Source organism: Rattus norvegicus, chromosome 10, assembly GCF_036323735.1.
Source record: "Rattus norvegicus strain BN/NHsdMcwi chromosome 10, GRCr8, whole genome shotgun sequence".
Lineage (NCBI taxonomy): Eukaryota > Metazoa > Chordata > Mammalia > Rodentia > Muridae > Rattus > Rattus norvegicus.
In genome coordinates this window covers 22701410-22727006 of record NC_086028.1, presented here as the reverse complement: position 1 = coordinate 22727006, position 25597 = coordinate 22701410, and the positions used below count along the sequence as shown (strand labels likewise).

General features: G+C 39.1%; 1 long non-coding RNA gene and 1 pseudogene across 1 annotated transcript; one reads left to right on the top strand and one right to left on the bottom strand.

Moving 5' to 3' along the window:
* LOC108352072 (uncharacterized) overlaps positions 1–25597 on the top strand; it is a 2585468-nt pseudogene that overhangs the window by 1857846 nt on the left and 702025 nt on the right.
* Positions 10197–11085, bottom strand: LOC134480663 (uncharacterized). The gene is made up of 2 exons (XR_010055316.1): positions 10989–11085; positions 10197–10475 (listed from the first exon to the last, which is right to left on the bottom strand). It is a non-coding gene; the product is annotated as an uncharacterized LOC134480663 (long non-coding RNA).

The window sequence follows — 25597 nt, the reverse complement described above, 5'->3', positions numbered from 1 at the left end:
TTCTGGCTGTGTCTCTCAGGAGCGATCTACATCCGGCTCCTGTCGGTCTGCACTTCTTTGCTTCATCCATCTTGTCTAATTGGGTGGCTGTATATGTATGGGCCACATGTGGGGCAGGCTCTGAATGGGTGTTCCTTCAGTCTCTGTTTTAATCTTTGCCTCTCTCTTCCCTGCCAAGGGTATTCTTGTTCCCCTTTTAAAGAAGGAGTGAAGCATTCACATTTTGATCATCCGTCTTGAGTTTCATTTGTTCTAGGCATCTAGGGTAATTCAAGCATTTGGGCTAATAGCCACTTATCAATGAGTGCATACCATGTATGTCTTTCTGTGATTGGGTTAGCTCACTCAGGATGATGTTTTCCAGTTCCAACCATTTGCCTACGAATTTCATAAAGCCGTTGTTTTTGATAGCTGAGTAATATTCCATTGTGTAGATGTACCACATTTTCTGTATCCATTCCTCTGTTGAAGGGCATCTGGGTTCTTTCCAGCTTCTGGCTATTATAAATAAGGCTGCAATGAACATAGTGGAGCACGTGTCTTTTTTATATGTTGGGGCATCTTTTGGGTATATGCCCAAGAGAGGTATAGCTGGATCCTCAGGCAGTTCAATGTCCAATTTTCTGAGGATCCTCCAGACTGATTTCCAGAATGGTTGTACCAGTTTGCAACCCCACCAACAATGGAGGAGTGTTCCTCTTTCTCCGCATCCTCGCCAGCATCTGCTGTCCCCTGAGTTTTTGATCTTAGCCATTCTCACTGGTGTGAGGTGAAATCTCAGGGTTGTTTTGATTTGCATTTCCCTTATGACTAAAGATGTTGAACATTTCTTTAGGTGTTTCTCAGCCATTCGGCATTCCTCAGCTGTGAATTCTTTGTTTAGCTCTGAGCCCCATTTTTTAATAGGGTTATTTGTTTCCCTGCGGTCTAACTTCTTGAGTTCTTTGTATATTTTGGATATAAGGCCTCTATCTGTTGTAGGATTGGTAAAGATCTTTTCCCAATCTGTTGGTTGCCGTTTTGTCCTAACCACAGTGTCCTTTGCCTTACAGAAGCTTTGCAGTTTTATGAGATCCCATTTGTCGATTCTTGATCTTAGAGCGTAAGCCATTGGTGTTTTGTTCAGGAAATTTTTTCCAGTGCCCATGTGTTCTAGATGCTTCCCTAGTTTTTCTTCTATTAGTTTGAGTGTGACTGGTTTGATGTGGAGGTCCTTGATCCACTTGGACTTAAGCTTAGTACAGGGTGATAAGCATGGATCGATCTGCATTCTTCTACATGTTGACCTCCAGTTGAACCAGCACCATTTGCTGAAAATGCTATCTTTTTTCCATTGGATGGTTTTGGCTCCTTTGTCAAAAATCAAGTGACCATAGGTATGTGGGTTCATTTCTGGGTCTTCAATTCTGTTCCATTGGTCTATCTGTCTGTCTCTATACCAATACCATGCAGTTTTTACCACTATTGCTCTGTAATACTGCTTGAGTTCAGGGACAGTGATTCCCCCTGAAGTCCTTTTATTGTTGAGGATAGCTTTAGCTATCCTGGGTTTTTTGTTAATCCAGATGAATTTGCAAATTGTTCTGTCTAACTCTTTGAAGAATTGGATTGGTATTTTGATGGGGATTGCATTGAATCTGTAGATCGCTTTTGGTAAAATGGCCATTTTTACTATATTAATCCTGCCAATCCATGAGCATGGGAGATCTTTCCATCTTCTGAGGTCTTCTTCAATTTCCTTCTTCAGTGTCTTGAAGTTCTTATTGTACAGATCTTTTACTTGCTTGGTTAAAGTCACACCGAGGTACTTTATATTATTTGGGTCTATTATGAAGGGTGTCGTTTCCCTAATTTCTTTCTCGGCTTGTTTCTCTTTTGTATAGAGGAAGGCAACTGATTCATTTGAGTTAATTTTATACCCAGCCACTTTGCTGAAGTTGTTTATCAGCTTTAGTAGTTCTCTGGTGGAACTTTTGGGATCACTTAAATATACTATCATATCATCTGCAAATAGTGATATTTTGACTTCTTCTTTTCCGATCTGTATCCCCTTGACCTCCTTTTGTTGTCTCATTGCTATGGCTAGAACTTCAAGAACTATATTGAATAAGTAGGGAGAGAGTGGGCAGCCTTGTCGAGTCCCTGATTTTAGTGGGATTGCTTCAAGTTTCTCTCCATTTAGTTTAATGTTAGCAACTGGTTTGCTGTATATGGCTTTTACTATGTTCAGGTATGGGCCTTGAATTCCTATTCTTTCCAGGACTTTTATCATGAAGGGGGGTTAAATTTTGTCAAATGCTTTCTCAGCGTCTAATGAAATGATCATGTGGTTTTGTTCTTTCAGTTTGTTTATATAATGGATCACGTTGATGGTTTTCCGTATATTAAACCATCCCTGCATGCCTGGGATGAAGCCTACCTGGTCATGGTGGATGATTGTTTTGATGTGCTCTTGGATTCGGTTTGCCAGAATTTTGTTGAGTATTTTTGCGTTGATATTCATAAGGGAAATTGGTCTGAAGTTCTCTTTCTTTGTTGTGTCTTTGTGTGGTTTAGGTATAAGAGTAATTGTGGCTTCGTAGAAGGTATTCGGTAGGGCTCCATCTGTTTCAATTTTGTGGAATAGTTTGGATAATATTGGTATGAGGTCTTCTATGAAGGTTTGATAGAATTCTGCACTAAACCCGTCTGGACCTGGGCTCTTTTTGGTTGGGAGACCTTTAATGCCTGCTTCTATTTCCTTAGGAGTTATGGGGTTGTTTAACTGGTTTATCTGTTCCTGATTTAACTTCGGTACCTGGTATCTGTCTAGGAAATTGTCCATTTCCTGAAGATTTTCAAGTTTTGTTGAATATAGGTTTTTATAGTAAGATCTGATGATTTTTTGAATTTCCTCTTAATCTGTTGTTATGTCTCCCTTTTCATTTCTGATTTTGTTAATTTGGACGCACTCTCTGTGTCCTGTCGTTAGTCTGGCTAAGGGTTTATCTATCTTGTTGATTTTCTCAAAGAACCAACTTTTGGTTCTGTTGATTCTTTCTATGATCCTTTTTGTTTCTACTTGCTTGATTCCCGCTCTGAGTTTGATTATTTCCTGCCTTCTACTCCTCCTGGGTGTATTTGCTTCTTTTGGTTCTAGAGCTTTTAGGTGTGCTGTCAAGCTGCCGACATATGCTCTTTCCTGTTTCTTTCTGCAGGCACTCAGCGCTATGAGTTTTCCTCTTAGCACAGCTTTCATTGTGTCCCATAAGTTTGGGTATGTTGTACCTTCATTTTCATTAAATTCTAAAAAGTTTTTAATTTCTTTATTTCTTCCTTGACCCGGTTATCATTGAGTAGAGCATTGTTCAATTTCCACGTATATGTGGGCATTCTTCCCTTATTGTTATTGAAGACCAGTTTTAGGCCGTGGTGGTCCGATAGCACGCATGGGATTATTTCTATCTTTCTGTACCTGTTGAGGCCCGTTTTTTGACCAATTATATGGTCAATTTTGGAGAAAGTACCATGAGGAGCTGAGAAGAAGGTATATCCTTTTGCTTTAGGATAGAATGTTCTATAAATATCCGTTAAGTCCATTTGGCTCATGACTTCTCTTAGTCTGTCTACATCTCTGTTTAATTTCTGTTTCCATGATCTGTCCATTGATGAGAGTGGGGTGTTGAAATCTTCCACTATTATTGTGTGAGGTGCAATGTGTGTTTTGAGCTTTAGTAAGGTTTCTTTTACATATATAGGTGCCCTTGTATTTGGGGCATAGATATTTAGGATTGAGAGTTCATCTTGGTGGATTTTTCCTTTGATGAATATGAAGTGTCCTTCCTTATCTTTTTTGATGACTTTTAGTTGAAAATTGATTTCATTTGATATTAGAATGGCTACTCCAGCTTGCTTCTTCTGTCCATTTGCTTGGAAAATTGTTTTCCAGCCTTTCACTCTGAGGTAATGTCTGTCTTTGTCTCTGAGGTGTGTTTCCTGTAGGCAGCAGAATGCAGGGTCCTCGTTGCGTATCCAGTTTGTTAATCTATGTCTTTTTATTGGGGAGTTGAGGCCATTGATGTTGAGAGATATTAAGGAATAGTGATTATTGCTTCCCGTTATATTCATATTTGGATGTGAGGTTATGTTTGTGTGCTTTCATTCTCTTTGTTTTGTTGCCAAGACGATTAGTTTCTTGCTTCTTCTAGGGTATAGCTTGCCTCCTTATGTTGGGCTTTACCATTTATTATCCTTTGTAGTGCTGGATTTGTAGAAAGATATTGTGTAAATTTGGTTTTGTCATGGAATATCTTGGTTTCTCCATCTATGTTAATTGAGAGTTTTGCAGGATACAGTAACCTGGGCTGGCATTTGTGTTCTCTTAGGGTCTGTATGACATCAGTCCAGGATCTTCTGGCCTTCATAGTTTCTGGCGAGAAGTCTGGTGTGATTCTGATAGGTCTGCCTTTATATGTTACTTGACCTTTTTCCCTTACTGCTTTTAATATTCTTTCTTTATTTTGTGCGTTTGGTGTTTTGACAATTATGTGACGGGAGGTGTTTCTTTTCTGGTCCAATCTATTTGGAGTTCTGTAGGCTTCTTGTATGCCTATGGGTATCTCTTTTTTTAGGTTAGGGAAGTTTTCTTCTATGATTTTGTTGAAGATATTTACTGGTCCTTTGAGCTGGGAGTCTTCACTCTCTTCTATACCTATTATCCTTAGGTTTGATCTTCTCAATGAGTCCTGGATTTCCTGTATGTTTTGGACCAGTAGCTTTTTCCGCTTTACATTATCTTTGACAGTTGAGTCAATGATTTCTATGGAATCTTCTGCTCCTGAGATTCTCTCTTCCATCTCTTGTATTCTGTTGGTGAGGCTTGTATCTACAGCTCCTTGTCTCTTCTTTTGGTTTTCTATATCCAGGGTTGTTTCCATGTGTTCTTTCTTGATTGCTTCTATTTCCATTTTTAGTTCCTTCAACTGTTTGATTGTGTTTTCCTGGAATTCTTTCAGGGATTTTTGCGATTCTTTCAGGGATTTTTGCGATTCCTCTCTGTAGGCTTCTACTTGTTTATTAATGTTTTCCTGTGTTTCCCTAAGGGAGTTCTTCATGTCTTTCTTGAAGTCCTCCAGCATCATGATCAAATATGATTTTGAAACTAGATCTTGCTTTTCTGGTGTGTTTGGATATTCCATGTTTGTTTTGGTGGGAGAATTGGGCTCCGATGATGGCATGTAGTCTTGGTTTCTGTTGCTTGGGTTCCTGCGCTTGCCTCTCGCCATCAGATTATCTCTAGTGTTACTTTGTTCTGCTATTTCTGACAGTGGCTAGACTGTCCTATAAGCCTGTGTGTCAGGAGTGCTGTAGACCTGTTTTCCTCTCTTTCAGTCAGTTATGGGGACAGAGTGTTCTGCTTTCGGGCGTGTAGTTTTCCTCTCTACAGGTCTTCAGCTGTTCCTGTGGGCCTGTGTCTTGAGTTCACCAGGCAGCTTTCTTGCAGCAGAAAGGTTGGTCTTACCTGTGGTCCCGAGGCTCAAGTTCGCTCGCGGGGTGCTGCCCACGGGCTCTCTGTGGTGGCAGCAACCAGGAATACCTGCGCCGCCCCTTCCGGGAGCTTCAGTGCACCAGGGTTCCAGATGGCCTTTCGTGTTTTCCTCTGGCGTCCGAGATGTGTATGCAGAGTGCAGTCTCTTCTGGTTTCCCAGGCGTGTCTGCCTCTCTGAGGGTTTAGCTCTCCCTCCCACGGGATTTGGGTGCAGAGAACTGTTTATCCGGTCTGTTTCCTTCAGGTTCCAGCGGTGTCTCAGGCAGGTGTCCTGCCGCTCCTGGGCCCTCCCCCACGGTAGCCCAGAGGCCTTGTACAGTTTCCTCTTGGGCCAGGGATGTGGGCAGGGGTGGGCAGTGTTGGTGGTCTCTTCCGCTCTGCAGCCTCAGGAGTGCCCACCTGAGCAGGCGGTGAGGTCTCTTTCCCACAGGGTCTGGGAGCAGAGAGCTGCTGCGGGCCGTGATCCGCGGGTGTGGACAAACCAACTCTTAAGAATATACACCACAGACATGTCAGCAGACCAATCTGTAGGAGGCAATTCCTAAGTTGAGAGTCTCCTGTCAGCTAAGTCTAGTTGGTTTCACGTTGACAAAAATGAACCAGCATGCTCTCTCTTCCTGTCCTTGAGTCACCTTTTTTTCATGTGATCTGGAGCCCTGCGAGCAGCTACAGGTACGTGGTTGTGTGATTGCAAATGCTGAATCATCTCAATTGACTGGGCAATTTTTTTTTATAGATTGTCTCCCTTATTTATCTGATAATATGTGGGACTTATTTTACAAACTATCCTGGTTAATATTGTACCACTCCATGATTGTTACTGTCACTATTTGCATGATTTTTCCATTTTCCTCTTTCAGTTTATTTCCCTCTTTGAGAGTACAGCAGATCTCCTATTGATAGCCTACGTTAGGCACAGCATAACTCAAGAGAATGTGATTCTCTGTAAAAGAAATTGACAGTTACCTCCACATAACTCATACTTCTTTCCTATTGTCTCTATTATTATATATAGAACATCTATATATTCCCCAACAGAAATAGTATACCTTTGTAAGTATAACAAATATGATCTTACATCTCACAGATGCTGAGAAAGAAATCAATTTTGAATTTGGTTACATAACTGAGTAGCAATATTGATTTCAGCATTTGGCATGTGAAGTTATTGATTTCATTTTGTTACTTCAGTAAAGCTTTGTTCCCACCACTTTCCTGCAATTAACATCAATCATATTTTATATTTCCATGTTAAAGCTCAACAATATAATTACGTGTGTGTTGTTTTATACAAATCCTTTAAAAAAACTATTAAGAAAAGCAATCAGAAACATAAATGACCTCTTAACATTGCCTAATAGCTCTGCTTTAATTCTACTATTCATTTAAATTTCCATTTCTACTGACATTTAGTTGCCTTCAGCCTAAAGAAGTACCTTTAGTATTTCTGCTTGTTTGTTTGTCCATTTTGTTTTGTTGGAAGTCAGCTTTGCTGTCAAAGACTTCCACCCTTGGTCGTCTTCCAATGTAAAACTCATACGTAGCCCATTTGGTCAGCCATTTTTCTCTTTCAGCACTTGAATGCGTCCTCTCACTGGATATGGTCTTAATTGTCCTAGAGGACACTTCTCTATTAATATAAATCAGACTTCCTTTGATATGTTCATTTCCCTTTTCAGTTTTAATTTTTTTCCTGTCTTTCCCCTTCAGCCTTTTACTACGATGCCTCTGTATGTAGATTTCTTAAAGTTCATCATTTGAATCAATTTCTTATTCAATAAGTTCTCACCTTCTTTTTGGCTTCCTTCTTTCTCTAACAACATCTTGGTATGTAGATAGCTCCTCGTTATTAGTAAAGTTTTACATTGTTCATTAGTACTTCAGTTATTTATGGTTGGTATTTAATATTTGTTTTTATTCTAGTCTCACTATTTCTCTCTGCTTTCCTGTGCTTGGATGAAAAGCAGGTACCCACATTCCTGTCTCAATTTCAAATCTTTACAACTTGCTCTATCTGTTCTCTTTTGGTACTCTTCTTATACATAGCTGGCATGTTTAATGAAGTGTCTTGCAGCTTTCGGGGGCTCTCTTCATTTTTCTTTGTTCTTTTTTCTCTTTACTTTTCAGATTATGTAATCTCTATCCAACAGTCTTTCAGTTTGCCAATTTTATTTTCTGCCAGCTAAAGTGTAGCATTTAGCCTAGTGATAATTTCAATTTTCAACTCAGGCTTTGTATTTTTAAATTTTACAGTCTGATTTTGTATGCACTGTGGAATTTTTGTAACTTTGTTATTCTCTGTTAAGAGGAATTTGACATAATACTCAGCTTTACTGTGTTAAGCCTGGTTCCTCCTGCTGCTGAACCTGAGGCCTATCACTGGCAATTTTTATTCATTTTTAGTTTTCTTCCTCCGTGTCTTTCTAAGGTCTATATATGGGAATCACATTTTCTATGTCTATGTTGTTTATACAGTATTATTTTTGAAAACTGTAGCTTTTAGGAAATATATTGTAGAAGTCTTTTAGAAAGTTTAGATGCTAACCATTCCTTTGGTTTAATTGGTAAAGATCTGGCTCTCAACCTGTTCATTTAGCAACTTTCCTAGAAGTGTGTGTGTGTGGTGTGTGTGTGTGTGTGTGTGTGTGTGCGTGTGTATGTGTGTATCTGTGTGTATGTGGTATATACATGTGTGTGTATCTCTGTGTGTATGTGGTATGTACATGTGTGTATGTGTGTATCTCTGTGTGTATGTGGTATGTACATGTGTGTGTATCTGTGTGTGTATGTGGTATGTACATGTGTGTATCTCTGTGTGTATGTGGTATGTACATGTGTGTATGTGTGTGTATGTGTGTGTGTATCTCTGTGTGTATGTGGTATGTACGTGTGTGTGTGTATCTCTGTGTGTATGTGGTATGTACATGTGTGTATGTGTGTGTGTGTATCTCTGTGTGATGTGGTATGTACGTGTGTGTGTCTGTGTGTCTGTGTGTCTGTGTGTGTCTGTGTGTGTGTGCTGCTCAGAGTGGAAGGAACCCAGGGCCTTGTGCTTACTAGACAAATGCTCTCCTACAGAGATACATCCCATCCCCTTGTAGCATATTTTTAAAATTATTTTACCTACAGTGCACAGCCTGTGATGGATGACACTCTGAAAAGAATACCATCTTGGGCATGGATCACATCTCTCTTAAGTTGACAGTCAGTTTAGAAAGCTCTCGTCCTCTAAGTCTGCTTTCTAATTTGCTTCCTAGCTTATTACATCACACTCTGCCCTTATTCTCCATGAATGGTCTACTGATTGCCATCAGGTTTTCAACAAAGCATCATGTCCTAATTTTCTTCCTTGTCTGATCAAACTAAAAATATGAACTTTTATTGTTCAACAATTGAGGATTGGATCAGCCCTAGGAGACCCGTTGATAATAGTCAACTCTTTCCTGGTATTTCCTGATAAACTTTGAGTTTGTGTTGAATTTAGCTTGTTGCTTTCAAGGAACTGTGAGTCTCCTCCTAACCGTCACCTTCAAACCCTTTACTTTTGCAAGTCTTCTCTTAGGTGTAAACCTTTCTAGATTGTCCAAAATAAATACGCCAGGGAAATAGTTCTCAACCTTCCTAATGCTGTAACCCCCACAACCATAAAATTATTTCTTTGCTACTTTATAACTATAATTTTGCTACTGTTATAAATCATAAGGTAAATATTTGATATGTGATCCCTCCAAGGAGGTCTTGGCCAGAGACTGAGACCCACTGCCTTAAAGGATGTTTTGAGGTTGTCTCAGATCACAATACACTTTTCTTCCAGGCAAAATCCCTCCACTGCTGTGCAGGTGTATTGAAATTACCTCTGTTTCGCCTTCTACAATAACCTTACTTGTTTCTAAATTAAATACACCCCTCCTCCGCCTTTAGAGTGAAATACCAGATTTGGCTTTAGTAGCCACAGTCTTTTCAGTTTGCTGCTTCTGGCGTACCATCTCTACTCTGCTAGTTACTTGTGGTAAGGATGACATGTGTAGGAACAGTTCTGGTGGGGTGGGTGGTGTCAGGACATCCTTGTGGAAATTTGGTGGTGTGAGGGGAATGTGGGGGCAGGGCAGAATATGGGATGTCCTTCTATCTCAGCATGTTTAGAGTAGTGTAGGCCTTGAGACTCTGGGAACTATGAGTAGGGTCTAGGGAGTTAAAGGAAGTTCCAGTCTTTGCAGATGCCGATTATTGATATTGTTTGTGCAATAGAGACTCAGAGCATGTTACAGTATGCTCGTGGGAAAAAGTCGCCCTGTCCTCTTGGCTGTACCTACTCTAGAGAAGCCTTAAACTGAGTAGAACTTTGGAGGACACAAAGTAATTTTCTTAACTGACACAGATCCCTGATTCTTGGAGACCAATTTTCCATGTATTGTAATCAAATATATTATTTGCCTTATGGCTCTAGGCAGTTTTTTACTTTACATTGTGATAGTTATTTTGATCAGACTTTTTGGTTTATGTCACTTTGCTTTAAACAGGGTCTGTAGAGATAATGGATCTATTTTACTTGTTCTGTTATTCAACACTTTGTACAGATTAAGGCATTGCGCTACATTTTGGAAAAGAAATGAATTAGCTTTCATCCCAATTGTCTCAGTCATTGGATTAGCAATGACTACTATTATGATACCTCCTAGGAAAAAGCTGGTATATATTCTTTAGTTATTGAAGTTTCATGTGGGAAGAAAACCTTCAAGGTGGGCTTGAAATAAGCATCAGAGTGTGAATGCAGCAGGACACTGGGATTGGTGCACAAGGCCCTTTGTTTGAAGAACACTTGACTTTTCCCATAAATACTTCCTACTATTACTTCTAGGAAAAACTCTTCAAGGCCAGTCATCTGCTCGGTTCCATCTTTGAAGTTCATGTTTACTTTAGCCCAACAGTCAAGGAGACCACAAGGTGCCTTTTTCAATAGGAGGGAAAAAAAAACAACAAAATTATCAGGAGGCTTAGAATACAGGCATTCAGGCTTTGAAAGCTGCCTTGACATAAAATTCTATTTTCAATTTCATCTGAATGAAATTGTATTTTCAATTGAATTAGAGCAAAAAGACTTCATGACAAGCATTGACTTTTGAACATTTGGGTTAATTACAAGATTTCACTAATGCCAGATTTTATTTTAACATATTTTTTTTGAAAATGCTCAGCTAATTCTTAAAAAGAGAAACCCAGCCAAAAATATTTATGTGAGTGGGTAGTGTCCATAGGTGACTTAACTTTGCATCTTGAGGCAAAGTCATGTTTCTCCTAGGTAACCAGTTGTATCATTTAGTATGTGAAGGTGAGGAATATGATTAAACTTTCTGCAGTGTATAGGGGTGACCCAGAAAGAAACATTTATTTCAGACCAATCAGTTCTCCTGCCTTGTATTTTTTTCCTGAGCTTTGTTCTTCAATGTTGAACACTACTCACCAAGTCCTAATTCTTCCAACTCAGATGTACTTCAAAGACAGTTTCTACTGGCATTAATCTCCTTGAATGGTTTTACTGCAGTCCCTTGGTACTTTTCCTTTCTCTTCTTATATGGTACAGATGAGCCACTGTGATGGAAGGAGCCATCAGTAGATAACATCACTGTGATGTAACAAACTATCTGGAGTTACTCTCTCTTAGAAAACTGTAGCTGTCATGAACACAGGCTCACACATATTCAAAGGGGAAATGCAATGCCAGACCATCTAAGGTACATCAAGGATCCGGTCCGTAGCCAGAAACCCAAAATTCATACTTGATTTTGCCATTCTTTCAAAACTGCCAGTAAATAGGCGTCTTTGCCATTTTCACTATCGGATCTAGACTTTGAGGTGACCTCTTGGAGTTTTACTTCCTTGTTTTTGGTACCTTTCTATAGTCTGTTCTTATACTGATTACGGTAATCTGGCAGCCTCTAGGATTTCTTTCTAAGAGTCTATAGAATGATGATTTGTAGCCATTGAGATCATTGTCTGAAAGGCGCCTACCTTCACTGCCCTGAAGATACTTGAGTAACTCATACTGAACAATCAGACCTCTTCCAACCCTGGAACTAAAGTATATGACATACTTAAGCAGCACATTGACCACCTCTCTTTAAGTTGGAAGCCAAGATGTTTTAAAGCCTTAGATGGTATGCAGCAAAACTGTCTTTTTTCCCCACTAGACTCAATTACTTTTAGAAGGATATAAAATATGCCTAGGTGGATGCATCCTTGACTCTGAATAATATGCTATTCTACAGTGGAAGCCATTTCTCTAGCATTCTGCTAGCGAACCCAGAATTGCTTTATGCTCCTGGCAAGGCAAGACACCACATACTGCTTCAAGATCTTACATGTTAGCTACATGCTCCCAAACAGAATGTCTATAGACATGTTGTTTTTCATTTCAACAGTGGTTTTTTTCTTCTTGACATGATTTTTTTCTGGCTGGTCTGGAACCTGAAATATGTACATGAGGATGTTCTTGAATTCAGAGAGATCTATCTCTGCCTTTCTGCCTCTGCCTCTGCCTCTGCCTCTGGCTCTGCCTCTGCCTCTGCCTCTGCCTCTGGCTCTGCCTCTGCCTCTCTGCCTCTGCCTCTGCCTCTCTGCCTCTCTGCCTCTGCCTCTGCCTCTGCCCCTGCCTCTGCCTCTGCCTCTGCCTCTGCCTCTGCCTCTGCCTCTGCCTCTGCCTCTGCCTCTGCCTCTGCCTCTGCCTCTGCCTCTTCCCCTGCCCCTGTCCCTGCCTCTGCCTTTGCCTGCCAAGTGCTAGGATTAAAAGCATGAGCCCATGACTGCCTTCAACCAGAGATTTTAAAATATTTGTCTTACTGAATTTTTGAAATTATGTTATGCCCTATGTGTCTATATGCGGCCATGTGCAAAAGAGTGTAGAATCCTAAAGAGAAGAGATGAGGGCATTGATTCTCTGGACATAAAAATACACTTAATTGCAAGATAACTGATGGTGAACATTGTTCTTCAGAAAGAGCAGTATATGGTCAGTCTCTTACCCATCCCTCCCGCCATGCCACTGATTTTCAGAAGTGAGTTATCTGTAAGTTCCAAGCAAATGAGCCTGACCTTTTGGTGTTCTGTGTCAGCAGGATGCCATATTTATGGTTAAAATTATTGAGCTGTCAATTAACCTTCTATCAATCTAATAAAGTGTTAATGGGCTACTTCTCTATCTGGTCTCCATGCTTCCTTCTGTTCCGGGCTCTCATAAATCTCAATGTTATTCAGCTTGTCACAATAACCAGGATTTACTTTAGGTAAATCAAAACAGGTTTAATTTTTCAGTGAACTTGTCCTGTTGTGGGAGGAAGAACAAGTACCTCACTGTTCTTTGTTAGAACAAAGAAAGTCCAGAGAAATAACACTTTCCCACACCAAGTCCAGTTTATAACAAATGAGTGGATGACTAAACATTGAAGTAATTGGCTTTTCTCTTAGGTGCTTTTATTAGTTGGTCTCATTGTTACTTAATATGGTTATTATGCTGTCAGAAATAAAAAAAGGTGATAATTGGATTATCAGAAAACAGATTTTTAAATTTATGTGCTTAAATTATACCCCAATTTAACCATAAGGAATCATGGCATATTTTGGGTCTTGGCATCTTTCATTTATATGCTTACTGAATTGAGGGGGGTCTTAGTAGACCACCTTAATCTGAGGCCTGGATTATGAACACTGGACATGTCAGAGTATTCCCTAAATGTCAGCCTTATTTTTTAAATGTGGATAATTATGCCTCATTAGGAGTTAGTGTGGGAGTTAACTGTAATTAAATTAATGCATTCTCATTAATAGTATGAAGCTTAACACATGCCAGCCTTAATTTACTACCAAATATTACTACCGTAACCAACAACAATATACAATCTGAGTAATTTTACTTAAATAGATTAACTCCAGATAAGAAGGCTTCTTGTAGTCTCCCAATTGTAGCGGGAAATATTAAAAGTTAAGTACCATCCCACACTACTGCCTACTACTCTCTAGCCAGGCTATCCTGAAATCTTTCCACCCAACTTGATAAGTTCTCATGGTGGGTCGCTGCCAGGCCATCCCCATGCAGGGGCCGCCCATTTTGCAGTCAGCTGTCATCACAAATTCCTATAACCCAGTAAAATCAAAACTCTTGAGGCTTGTAATTTATCAATAAGATTTCTATCAGTAAATCCTCACCCCACAAAATGTCCACACAATGAACTCAGAGGCAACTGATATAAACAGCCCACCTAGATGAGACAAATTGTCCAGTAATTATCCATCCCTTATAAGATATTGATAGCTACCTGTGACTATTTAAAGCCACACAGATCTGGCTTATCCTTCTCTCCCTCCATCTTCCTTCCGTCTCTCTCTTCATACTCTCTGTCCCATCTTTAAATTCTCAGCCTGCCTTTCTCTTTCACTGCCCAATCACAGGCCTTGCCTGATCTCGTGCCTGCCCTCACCTGCATATAGACATCAACCCACACCAAAGCTCTTTTATAGAGAATGGGACCTTGCATAGTGTTCTTTTCTCTTTATTAGAGAACCTCAATTACAATAGATTTCCAGATTTGTCAGTGTGTACAGCTTGCCTGGCACACCTTGGCTCTGTTGATTGGCTCCACCCTGGGTTAGTGTCTTTCCTTCTGACCAGGGAAATTACTGAAATGGATTTGGTGCCTGCTGAGTGCTGATTCAACCCGTGGCCATCAATACTGTGTTAGGGGTTTTCTGTATGTTTTCTATGAAGAATGCTCTCAGCTGGTAATTCAACTGATTGTCCTTTCCACTCTGTTTCTGTTTGTGACTTAAATTGCCCCTATGGAAATGTAGGCTTAAGGCATTATGCTCATCTAATTACCATTGGTCCATTTAGCCTTCCAGTAAATCAGGGGAGAAACTCACTGTAGACTTCTTCTGCTCCACACTCTCCCCCACCTAGATGTAACATTCGACCATTCCATCATTCCATGCATTAAAATACAAAACAGGGCAAAAGAAGGAAGAAAGGAAGGAAGGAAGCAGGAAAGGAAAGGAAAGGAAAGGAAAGGAAAAGAAAGGAAAGGAAAGGAAAGGAAAGGAAAGGAAAAAGGAAAGAGAAAATCCTTTTTGGTGTTTGTGAATTGGACTAGTTTAAGTTCAGACAACTCAGGAAAGGAGAGTGGACTCAAGGGTATTTTGACAAAGCCATGCAGGTAAACGTGGCTCCAAATTCAGAAGGGTGGTCCAAGTAGACAAGAAACTGGTAGTTTTCAGCCAATATTTCAAGTTAAAGTTAGTTTCTATGCCTGTCTAAAGGCTAGAATGCTTTAGGTAGAGAAAGCTTTCAGGTTCAACACCGTCCCAAAGTGGACAGTAGGAACTGATTTTTGAATACCAGAGGCAAGATAATAATAGCTGTATCCTGCTTCTTCCATTAGCAGACGCACCACACAGGCGTGACATCATAGCCTCTGTGCTGTCACAGGATATCCATACTGATCTGTGTAAACATACAGCAACATGATAGGAGTTATGGAATTTGGGTGCATGTCTCTCTCTCTCTCTCTCTCTCTCTCTCTCTCTCTCTCTCTCTCTCTCTCTCTCTCCCTCCCTCTCTCTCTCTCTCTCTCTCTCTCTCTCTCTCTCTCTCTCTCTCTCTCTCTCTGCCTCTCCATCTTTTTCCTGAGACAGGTTCTCACTAGTATACTGAGTAGGCTGGGCTTGAACTCATAGAGATCCCAAGTGCTGGGATTAAAGGTGTCCACTACCATTCCTACCATTCCTACCTACCTAATTATATTTCTGGGTTTTTAGATTGTATAATACACACACACACACACACACACACACACACACACACACACACACACACACGACAATTGATGAAAATCGAGGCCCTGAGTTGGCAAGCAACCGAGGAGGGGAATACATGAGGGTGTAGAGGGAGGAAAGGGAAGGGAGAAATATTTTTTTTTGAAGTTTCCAATTTGTTTTATTCCTTGTTCTTTTTTTTTTTTTACATTTTATTTTTTTATTAACTTGAGTATTTCTTATATACATTTCGAGTGTTATTCCCTTTCCCGGTTTCCGGGCAAACATCCCCCTCCCCCCTCCCCTTCCTTATGGGTGTTCCCCTCCCAACCCTCCCCCCATTACCGCCCTCCCCCCAACAGTCTAGTTCACTGAGGGTTCAGTCTTAGCAGGACCCAGGGCTTCCCCTTCCACTGGTGTTCTTACTAGGATATTCATTGCTACCTATGAGGTCAGAGTCCAGGGTCAGTCCATGTATAGTCTTCAGGTATTGGCTTAGTCCCTGGAAGCTCTGGTTGCTTGGCATTGTTGTACATATGGGGTCTCGAGCCCCTTCAAGCTCTTCCAGTTCTTTCTCTGATTCCTTCAACGGGGGTCCTATTCTCAGTTCAGTGGTTTGCTGCTGGCATTCGCCTCTGTATTTGCTGTATTCTGGCTGTGCCTCTCAGGAGCGATCTACATCCGGCTCCTGTCGGTCTGCACTTCTTTGCTTCATCCATCTTGTCTAATTGGGTGGCTGTATATGTATGGGCCACATGTGGGGTAGGCTCTGAATGGGTAAATTCTTAGTTTACGGGGTTGGGAATTTAGCTCAGTGATAGAGCGCTTGCCTAGCAAACGCAAGGCCCTGGGTTCGGTCCCCAGCTCCGAAAAAAAGAAGAAGAAAAAAAAATTCTTAGTTTACACTATAGAAAAATCTTTCCTTTTTTTTTTACTCCAAAAAAATTTTTATCTGTTCAGAGACACTGGACTAGGCCACTCTTCCTCTTTATTCCTGTGGTGTAGTTCTCACAAATGAGGAAACATTACACTTAAAAATTTTGTCAGTGATTGCTCCTATCTGAACCCTTTGGATCTTTGCAAAGAAATGCAAGTATTCCTTACTAATTTGGGGTTTGGATTGGGCTTCTTTCTTTCCTCTCTCTCTCCCTCCCTCCTCCCCTCCTCTCTCTCTCTCTCTCTCTCTCTCTCTCTCTCTCTCTCTCTCTCTCCTGTATTTGTATTGATTTGATTTATCTGAGATGTTACAAGTGTTTTTTTTTACATGGTTATTTCACATATTGCAAAAAGAATACTCTCACCATTTCAAAGAGTTAGAGTACCCTACCAGTGCTATGAAATTAGAGACTTCCTGCAAACTTTAAAAGGGATGCATTTGAGTGGGACCTATTAATTCCTTAAGTTGTCACAGGAAAAAAAAATCTGTCAAATTATTTTTGACATTCTATACAATTTATTTTTATAATTAGTACTGCTGTGTTCAGGCTGCTGAATTAGGTCCATTTCAGAGCATTTTCCTCTTACAGAACAGGAGTGATTATGAGTAGAAACTAGCTAGGATGAAGAATTATAATTGGATAAAAAATTTAAAAGAGTGAATTAATTATTGGAAACTATAATTAATCAGGGTTATTCTTCTCAAGGTTAACACTTTAAAATGTATTTCATAGGTAATGTAAAAGACCTCACTTAGTTAAAGCTTTTTATAATGGTCATAATCCACCTTACCACAGACAGAGAGCATTTCCCTCCCCATGCACTCCCTGTTCTGTTTAATTTTGTTACCTTTGCTCTGTCATCAATCCAGTGGTCAGCCTGCAGAACAGAAGGCAGGATAATTATGTTTGGAACATGACCGTGTGTTTCTGGGAACTTGGAGAGCTGTGGTCACAGGCAACGCCATTTTAGGCACTATTACGCAAACTTGTAATGGACATCCGGCCACTCCTTCTACAATCAACGCCACTCTGCCTATCCAGCAGTTGTTCGACAAAGATAATTAGTAAAGTGACCAAGTTGTTTTTAGATGAAATTACATTGCACAGGCTACAGTCTCTTTTGTGAACTTATAATGTTATAGATTACACATATACAGAAAGTACAGCTGCTGGACTGATTTTATCTACTTTCCCCAAGTCCCACACCATCTCCTCATGTCTTCCAGTCCATCTACACAGGTGCATGTTTTTATTTTTGTTACGGGGACAGGGTTTTGTGTGTGTGTGTGTGTGTGTGTATGTGTGTGTGTGTGTGTAGCAGAGGTTAGCCTCATAGTTGAAATCCATCTGCCTCAGCTCTCCAAATGCTAGGGATAGAGATATGTATACATAACAATGTATTCAGCCTCTCTCTGAGTCTCTATATGCAATTTAGATTAATCTGTACAGTATTAGATATTAAATAAATACCATTAATTACATGAGCAAGTAACTAAAACATAAAGCCTTTGTTAACAACAAACCCATTATTTTATACGTATAATTTCTAAAAAAAGTTGATTGATGTAACAATATATAACAGTTTAAATACAATGTAAAATTATTGAATATCACTAAATATTTGAAACACGTTTAAAAGAAAGTTATAGCTACTATAGACCTATTTTTCCTAAAAATCTTTATCATTTTAACATTTAAATTATATTTTAATTATCTTTGCATTGGTGGTGCATGCCTTTAATCCCAGCACTCAGGAGGCAGAGTTTAAGGCCTGACTAGTCAGCAAACCATGTTCCAGGACAGCTAGGGATACACAGAGAAACTCTGACTCAAAAGACCAAAAATGTATACATTTAATTTATATAGCAAATATACTATATATTATATACTTTATTTATGCATATGTGTGTTTGTGTGTGTGCATGCATGCTCACACATACACATGCACACATGTGTGCAATACACACACACATACATATATATATATATATATATATATATATATATATATATATATATACACTGCATTTTGTCTGTATCTATAGAGGTCAGAAGCATTCAGTCCCCTGCATCTGGAGTTACAGGCCTTTGTGAGTTAGCTGTCATGCATAGGAATTTTACAATTAGGAAATGAACTCTGATCCTCCGCAAGTCCAACCTGTTTCTCCGTCTTCTTTTTTTTATTTTTTCTTTTTTTTTTTTTTTGGAGTTGGGGACCGAACCCAGGGCCTTGCGCTTGCTAGGCAAGCACTCTACCACTGAGCTAAATCCCCAACCCCGTTTCCCCGTTTTCTTATGATAACATAATTATTTGTTTATATGTCTTGTTTCCAGATAGATAGATAGATAGATAGATAGATAGATAGATAGATAGATAGATAGACAGACAGACAGCTATGGAGAGACGAGAGAGGGAGAGGGAGAGGGAGAGAGAGAGGGAGAGAGAGAGAGAGAGAGAGAGAGAGAGAGAGAGAGAGAGAGAGAGAGGAGAATTGGAATTGTTCTTAAAATTAATGATATGTCTATCTGTGCAATGAGATTCAAGTTCCTTTTTAATCTAAACCATGTGTGTGTACACATGTACCTCTATGCAGTTTGTGGTCATACATCTGGATATTATGGTGAACAGATGTTAACATACCATTTTCTTTCAAACAATACACTTGATTTTTAACTATAAATGGACTCATACCTCATTGCTCAAGGGCATAAGCATAGTGTTCAAGTCATTTTTTGGCCACTTGTGCCTGTTAGGAATTACAAGAGAAACACATCCCTGTACATTAATGACATTCAGGATCTAAAGTAACAAAATAACCAGGGTGGCCCATTATTAGTTGTTATCTAAAAGGGAAGGAGAGGAGACAAGAGGAGAGGCAGAGAGGAAAACTTTGGACAGTCTTATATAGGTGACTGAATTCTAGACCAAAAAATTCATTTACAACTTAATTTCCCAGCCATTCCCAATACCATGGCTCTTCCCAACAACATAGTATCAGCCATTTATCCACAGATCTGTTAGAATCGGAATGTTTGTTACTCTTCATTGATGCCTCAATGATGTCCCACACATGTTGTACCTAAGTCAGGGCATGGTTTTGTACTTGTATTATTCTTTCGATTTGAAACTAAGAACTATTCTTGTTGATTTAGGATGAAAAATAAGAAAATTTTGTTTAAAAGAATGTATCAAAACACTCTTGCTATGATAAAAGCAAAAGGTATATAATTACATAGAGAATCAGGTTATACTTAAGAGACTAGCAAAGGCAAAAATGCAATGAAATAGATTATCTCCTCTGGAGTCTCTCAGGCAGATTGGTTTTCATGATGTATAATGAGCACGTATCTACTGTTGCCTGAAACGGGCAGATGGTGAGTTAGGGCTGAAGCTCTGTCAACTCTTGCCAAAATAAAGTCAGAGAAACCTATAATCCTTTCATTAGTAAAGTTTTAAGACTCCTTAATCAGGACAAATCATTAGAACGCACAGAACTGAAACGTCAGAAGAATCAGTAATTTCAACTTTTGCCTACTTCTAATTCCATTTCAGAGTCAGTAACATATATAACTCTTCATCTGATCTCTTCAAACATCCTTTGCTCCACATCTAAAGAAATGGCTGATTATATTAGGGGACTTTTAAAAAGATATCAGTGGAAGTATAAGTTACTGTAGAAATGCCAAAACACAACCTCCGTCAATTTGAGGCCGTGTATCTGTGTAGATAGATTTTATGCAGTGTGTAATGTTCCCATGGATTAATTCTGTCATCCAATAGCACATCTTGACATGTTTAATATACTTTAATTAACTTCATGTTGCCACTTTACAATACATCACAATGCCTTACGTATGACTCCTTGTGAGAGCATTGCACAGACCTTTATTATGCCAGGCCTGGATTGTGTACAGAATTACTATAGTTTTCTTAATCATCTTCTTGGTCCTGAGTATCACTGTACATGCATATTATCCTCTATTTCCTTTGGATAGGTTTCAGTTGCCTGATTGTTATATCAGAAGGTGAGTATGTGTATATTTATTTTTTAACTTGGTAGCTCCAGTCTGCATAGTAACTCATACTTCTATAAGAAATTCCTGTGACAACACCTTACTTTAGAGACACAGGGTGATTAGAGAATTGTATATGGCTGCCCGTGAAAGGCCTGAAATTACAGCACTTGGTTTTCTCTCAGTAACAAAAAAAAAAAATGTGAAGCCAGGCAGTGCGGAGTACATGTTCTTTGGTACTCTCAATAACAGGTGAGACTTCTGACTTTCCTCCTGTCTGGTTTGGTGTTCACAAAGGTTTGTGTTTTGGGTTGGGATGAAGCCTCTATCTGATTTTATTTTATAGCCAAAATATAGCTTACATGGCATCAGCCCTCATATCTGCGCCCACATCATTGAGAGGAAAGTGAAACTGTGAAGGTAGAGAGAGCTCTTAACGCCTCCCCAAGTATTAGTTTCTCTAAGGGCTCATTGTAGGAAGTCCCACCACAGAGTTATAGTCATCTTCTGGGCCACACATGTAATTTTAAAGGAAGGTTGGAAATATAAATTTTACCTAGATATATTTCGACCTTAATCAATAAAGTTCCCCCTTAAGAATGAATAGCAATGTAAGATAAGATACCAGATGGGAAGGATCAGCACAGTAAAGATCATGTGTGTATACAGACATTTATCATTATTAATAGATTAAAATTTTATCATTTCAGGTTGTTCCTTACTAATTGGACATAGAGTGACTTGGAACAAAGATGAATTTTAAATAAGTAAACTTGAGTACCTTTATTTTCTTTTCATAAAAGAACAGGCAATTTATCTGTTTGGCAATCAAAAAATTTAAAGAGAAAAAGTTTCAAAGTATTTTAAAAAGTCACTCAGGAAAAAAAACGAGCTAAAAGAGCCCTTTGTGAAAGTGATAAATGATCTTTCAAATTATTAAGTCACGTGTGGCAGCCTTTCTGATAGTGTCATCTACTCTCCTAGTACCGCTCATTATCCCTTTTAATAATAAAACATCCCTGAAGGTAATTTTCCTTTCTATTTCAGGTCTTAGAACCCTACCTCTGATAAACTTCTCCTAGTTGCATACATTCACAAATAAGCCATCAAGCAATGGGGTGTTGTCTTCGAGCACCTTTAACTTATAGATTCTCTGTCTATCGCTCCATTGTATACAGTATTCCCATGCTATTCAAGCTCAGCCGTAGAATAAAGCCAATCAGCAGCAGAATGAAATTTATTGAGATTTAAGAGGCTTGTAGGGTAGGTGCCTTGAGTAAATTCCTGGAGCCTCCTGAGTCTTAGATTAACACAGAAAAGAAGAAGGGAACTGTCCGATCCATACATTTGGCTACATAGGGACACTTAGATTCATAAACCTGTTGCATGGCTAGTGAGCATGCTCAAAGAAATTAGGAAACAGAAATTGCTAAAAATAAATTGGACTGATTGACATTTGGACAAACCAGAGGATAGGTGCAAGTGGGGAGAGTTTATTCTCTTCTCTCAAATGTGAAAGAGAAAAGACTGCCTTTCTTGGTTGTCAGATTCTGGTCTATCTGGGACTCTGGCTTCATTTTTTTTGATAGTTACAGAATTTAGTAAGACTTTTGTATCTTTTCTTTGGAGGTCAATTTTGAGGTCCAGGTTCCTTTATTTGGATTAAATTCACTGATTTTTGCAAGCATAGCCAAAGAGAGAGCGATGAAGGGGTCTCGCTTCAAGAATATCTACTCACCCAGCAGGTTTTCAGCAGAGACTGGGTGTGAATCCTGGATGGTAGTAGACTCAGAGTTTCTCCATAACAAAATGTCATTCAGATATGCTGAAACTTTTATCCTATTAACAGAACACCTGGGATGTGTTTACCATGCCATATTTGTTTGTCCAGAGACAAAATAAAAAGCAATGACTGTAGCTGTAGGGCGAATATAAGTTCATTTCTACAGGATCTCAAATCTTATTGCTTATACAGAGGCACTGAAATATGAAGAAAAACACCAGCTAGAATTTCTCTCTTGAGCTACTAAAATTCAACCATACATATTTACAGACTACAGTGGTATTTATGTCTTTTTCGTTGTGTGTGTGTGTGTGTGTGTGTGTGTGTGTGTGTGTGTATTTTTCATGAAATGTCATATATTTCAGAATATAAGTTGAGGTAGGTAATAAGTAATAATGTGGTACTATATTTTTTAAAAATGTATACGTGTATATGCATGTCTCTCTGTGTGTATGGCATGTATGGGCAGGTTCTCTTGAAGAAAAGCAAGTATCAGATCTCATAGAACTTATGGGCAGGGAGTTGTGAGGCTAAAAACTGGGGTGCTCTGGAAGAGCAGTAAGTGCTCTTCATTCCTGAGCCATCTTTATATTAACTTTATATTAACTTATATTAACTTTATAGTATGTTTTTAAGGAATCAACACATTAGACCAGTGGTTCTCAACCAGTGGACCGCACCCACTTGAAAAGTTTCCATATCGCGCATCCTACCCATCAGATACTTATATCACAATTCATAATAGTATCAAAATTACAGTTATGAAGTATCTATGAAATAATCTGATGGCTGAGGGGGGAGAGGGCGTCATGTCGGCATGATGAACTGTGACATTAGGAAAGTTGAGGACCATTAGACAGTCCTGGTATTCATAAGAGGGCACACTGAAGTCAGCTTGGCAAGGTTTGGGAGCAGCTGGGGGTTGGAAACTAATTGCTACTCGAGAGCCAGATTGTCTCAGCAGTTTGTGACACATGTTTTCCTTGCTGGTATTATGCAATGGGCTGTTTTGTTGCTTAACTAGTAGCTGCCTTTAACTTTCCCACTCCCTGCCCCATTCCTCTAAAGATGCAATGTTGCTGCCAGAATAGATCCAGAGTCTTTTTTTTTTTAAATTGGAGAATGAGTAAGGTTTGTAGGCAGAATGTTCAAAGTGTGCAGGGAAAACAAAAATATTTATTTGGAAAGAGTAATTCTTTCTACCAGGGTAAAAAAAAAATATTTTTTTAAATTAGCAGCAGAATAGAATGATTAAAGAGCCTTTCAGATTTCAGGGATTTAAGACCTTTAAAGGAGGCATTGAGTGGAAAAAAATTAGAAATTGGGGGCAAGGCCTCTGAAAGGACCAGTGCAGGACCAGAGAGCCAAATAGAAGGTGAAGCTCTTGTTATTCCAAGATGGAGAACAGAGTGTCTGCGGTAGTCTGTGGAGAATGTGAGCCACTAAGGTCACAGAGATTATTAGCTGGCACCCAGTAGAAGCCCCCTCCACTGTTAGGATTCTGTATAAAGTACCTACACATGTTCTTCCATTCATCATGCTTCCATGATGCTTCACATGGATGTTAAATGCCAACAGAGCGTCATCCAAATGAAAGCCCCTTTTCCTGATATTAGTCAGATAGAGTCATGGAACAAGAACAAATAAATAATAGTCAATAATCAAAAGTAAAGCCCTGCTGAAATTCTATGACAGATAATATCTGTATGTGTCCTTCACTTAAGAACATGTTAGCAATTATAATAAACAAATGATAATGACTAAATGTGAGTAGATGTCATAATGATTAATTATGTTGATTATTTCCTACTGATGTCTCAAAAATACATCTTCCACCAACTGGCATCTCAGCAAAGAAAAACACTCAATTCTGTGCTGTTACTTAGAAATAACAAACTCCTTAAAATCTTATATTCTTAAAAAAAAGAAAACGTTAAACAAGCAGCTTTCAAAGTTTGGAAAATCAGCTGAAAATAAAGATATCTGAAGGTAGCTCTTGTTGCCACAGTAGAATTATTTTTTCTAACTCTGTTTCGCCTTTGGATTGATTTTTAAAGTATACCTGCGAATGACAAGGCTTTCATCTCTGTACCCTAGCACAAGTGTACATTAAAAGTGAAAGTGAGTCGGCAAACAATAGTTGTAATTTACTTTCAATCAAAGCATTTGCCTGGCTTAAAACCTTCCAGGATTCTTGCCACCTCAAATAAGATCTCCTCTGAGGAAGCTTGCCATGTCTAGACAGCAAAGCCTATGACAAACTGCAGTAAAATTAGTTAAATGTTTGAATATGGCATTGTGCAAAAGGCATCACTCCCGGTGGTTTAGGTGAACCTTAACAGTCATGACTTTCGAGAGCCATTGACCTTTCCTAAGCAGTTTTTCCACCTGCTAATGAGGAAAACCAATATTGCCTCTGACATGGACTTACTAAGAAAATTAACTGAAAAAAAAAGTGTCTATGTCACAGAAACACAATGATTATTACTTACTCGTTTTATTCTTAGCTAGGCATTTTGGAAAATGATGAGTGCTGGGGTTGATGAAGCATACAACTACACACACACACATACACACACACATACACACACACACCACTTTATAATTCACACAGAGATCTGCAAAAGCATACATATACAAATAAATAAAAAATTAAAAATATATCTTGGAATTGTATTTCTCACCTAAGATCAATTTGCGATAGTTAACTGACTTTATAATTAAAATAAGTGTGAACAAACATATTTCAAGCATTGTTAATTTTCGAAACATAACATACCTGCTTCTGATAAATTAAGTTGTCAAGTTGCTTATACAAGTTCCAAGTGGAGACCTCTTGGCCTAAGTATTATTAGTGTTAATATGTGAATATAATCATATGTCAAAGATAATATCAACAAAAGTAATTTTAAAACTTTAGAGTTTGAAGGTATTGTATGGAGGTCACCACTTTTTCCACACCTCTCATTAGTTTTCCTTACTTCATGTCCCTTTATAAAAAGCCTGTGGAACCAATTCATCAAATGTCTTACCTACGTAAACTCCCTTTACTATCTACGTCTTACCTTGTTATTTTAAAGGGCTTATTCGTGTGGCCATGGAGATGACTCAGCTGTTAAGAACACTGTCTGCTCTTCCAGTAGACTGGTTTAATTCCAGAACCCACATGGTATCTCACAACTATCTGTTGCCACAGTTCCAAAGAACTTGCCCTCTCCTAACTTACAGTTTCACTAAGAATATTACATGGTGCACATAGCACATCCAGGCAAACATCAATACAAAGAAAGATTTTATAAAATGCACACTCATTGGCATTCTGGTATATACCTCTTATCCGCAAATTAGAGGACAGGGGCATGAAAATCAGGAGTTTGAGACCAGCCTCAACTTCAAAGCAAATTCAAGGCCAAGCTGGGTCTCATGAGAGACCTGGTTACAAAAAACCAAACGGGGAAAAATGATTATACTCCCCTCTGTTTTGAATTCTACTCTTGCAAAGCCTGTGCAGAAATGAACTCTTTCTAACAACCA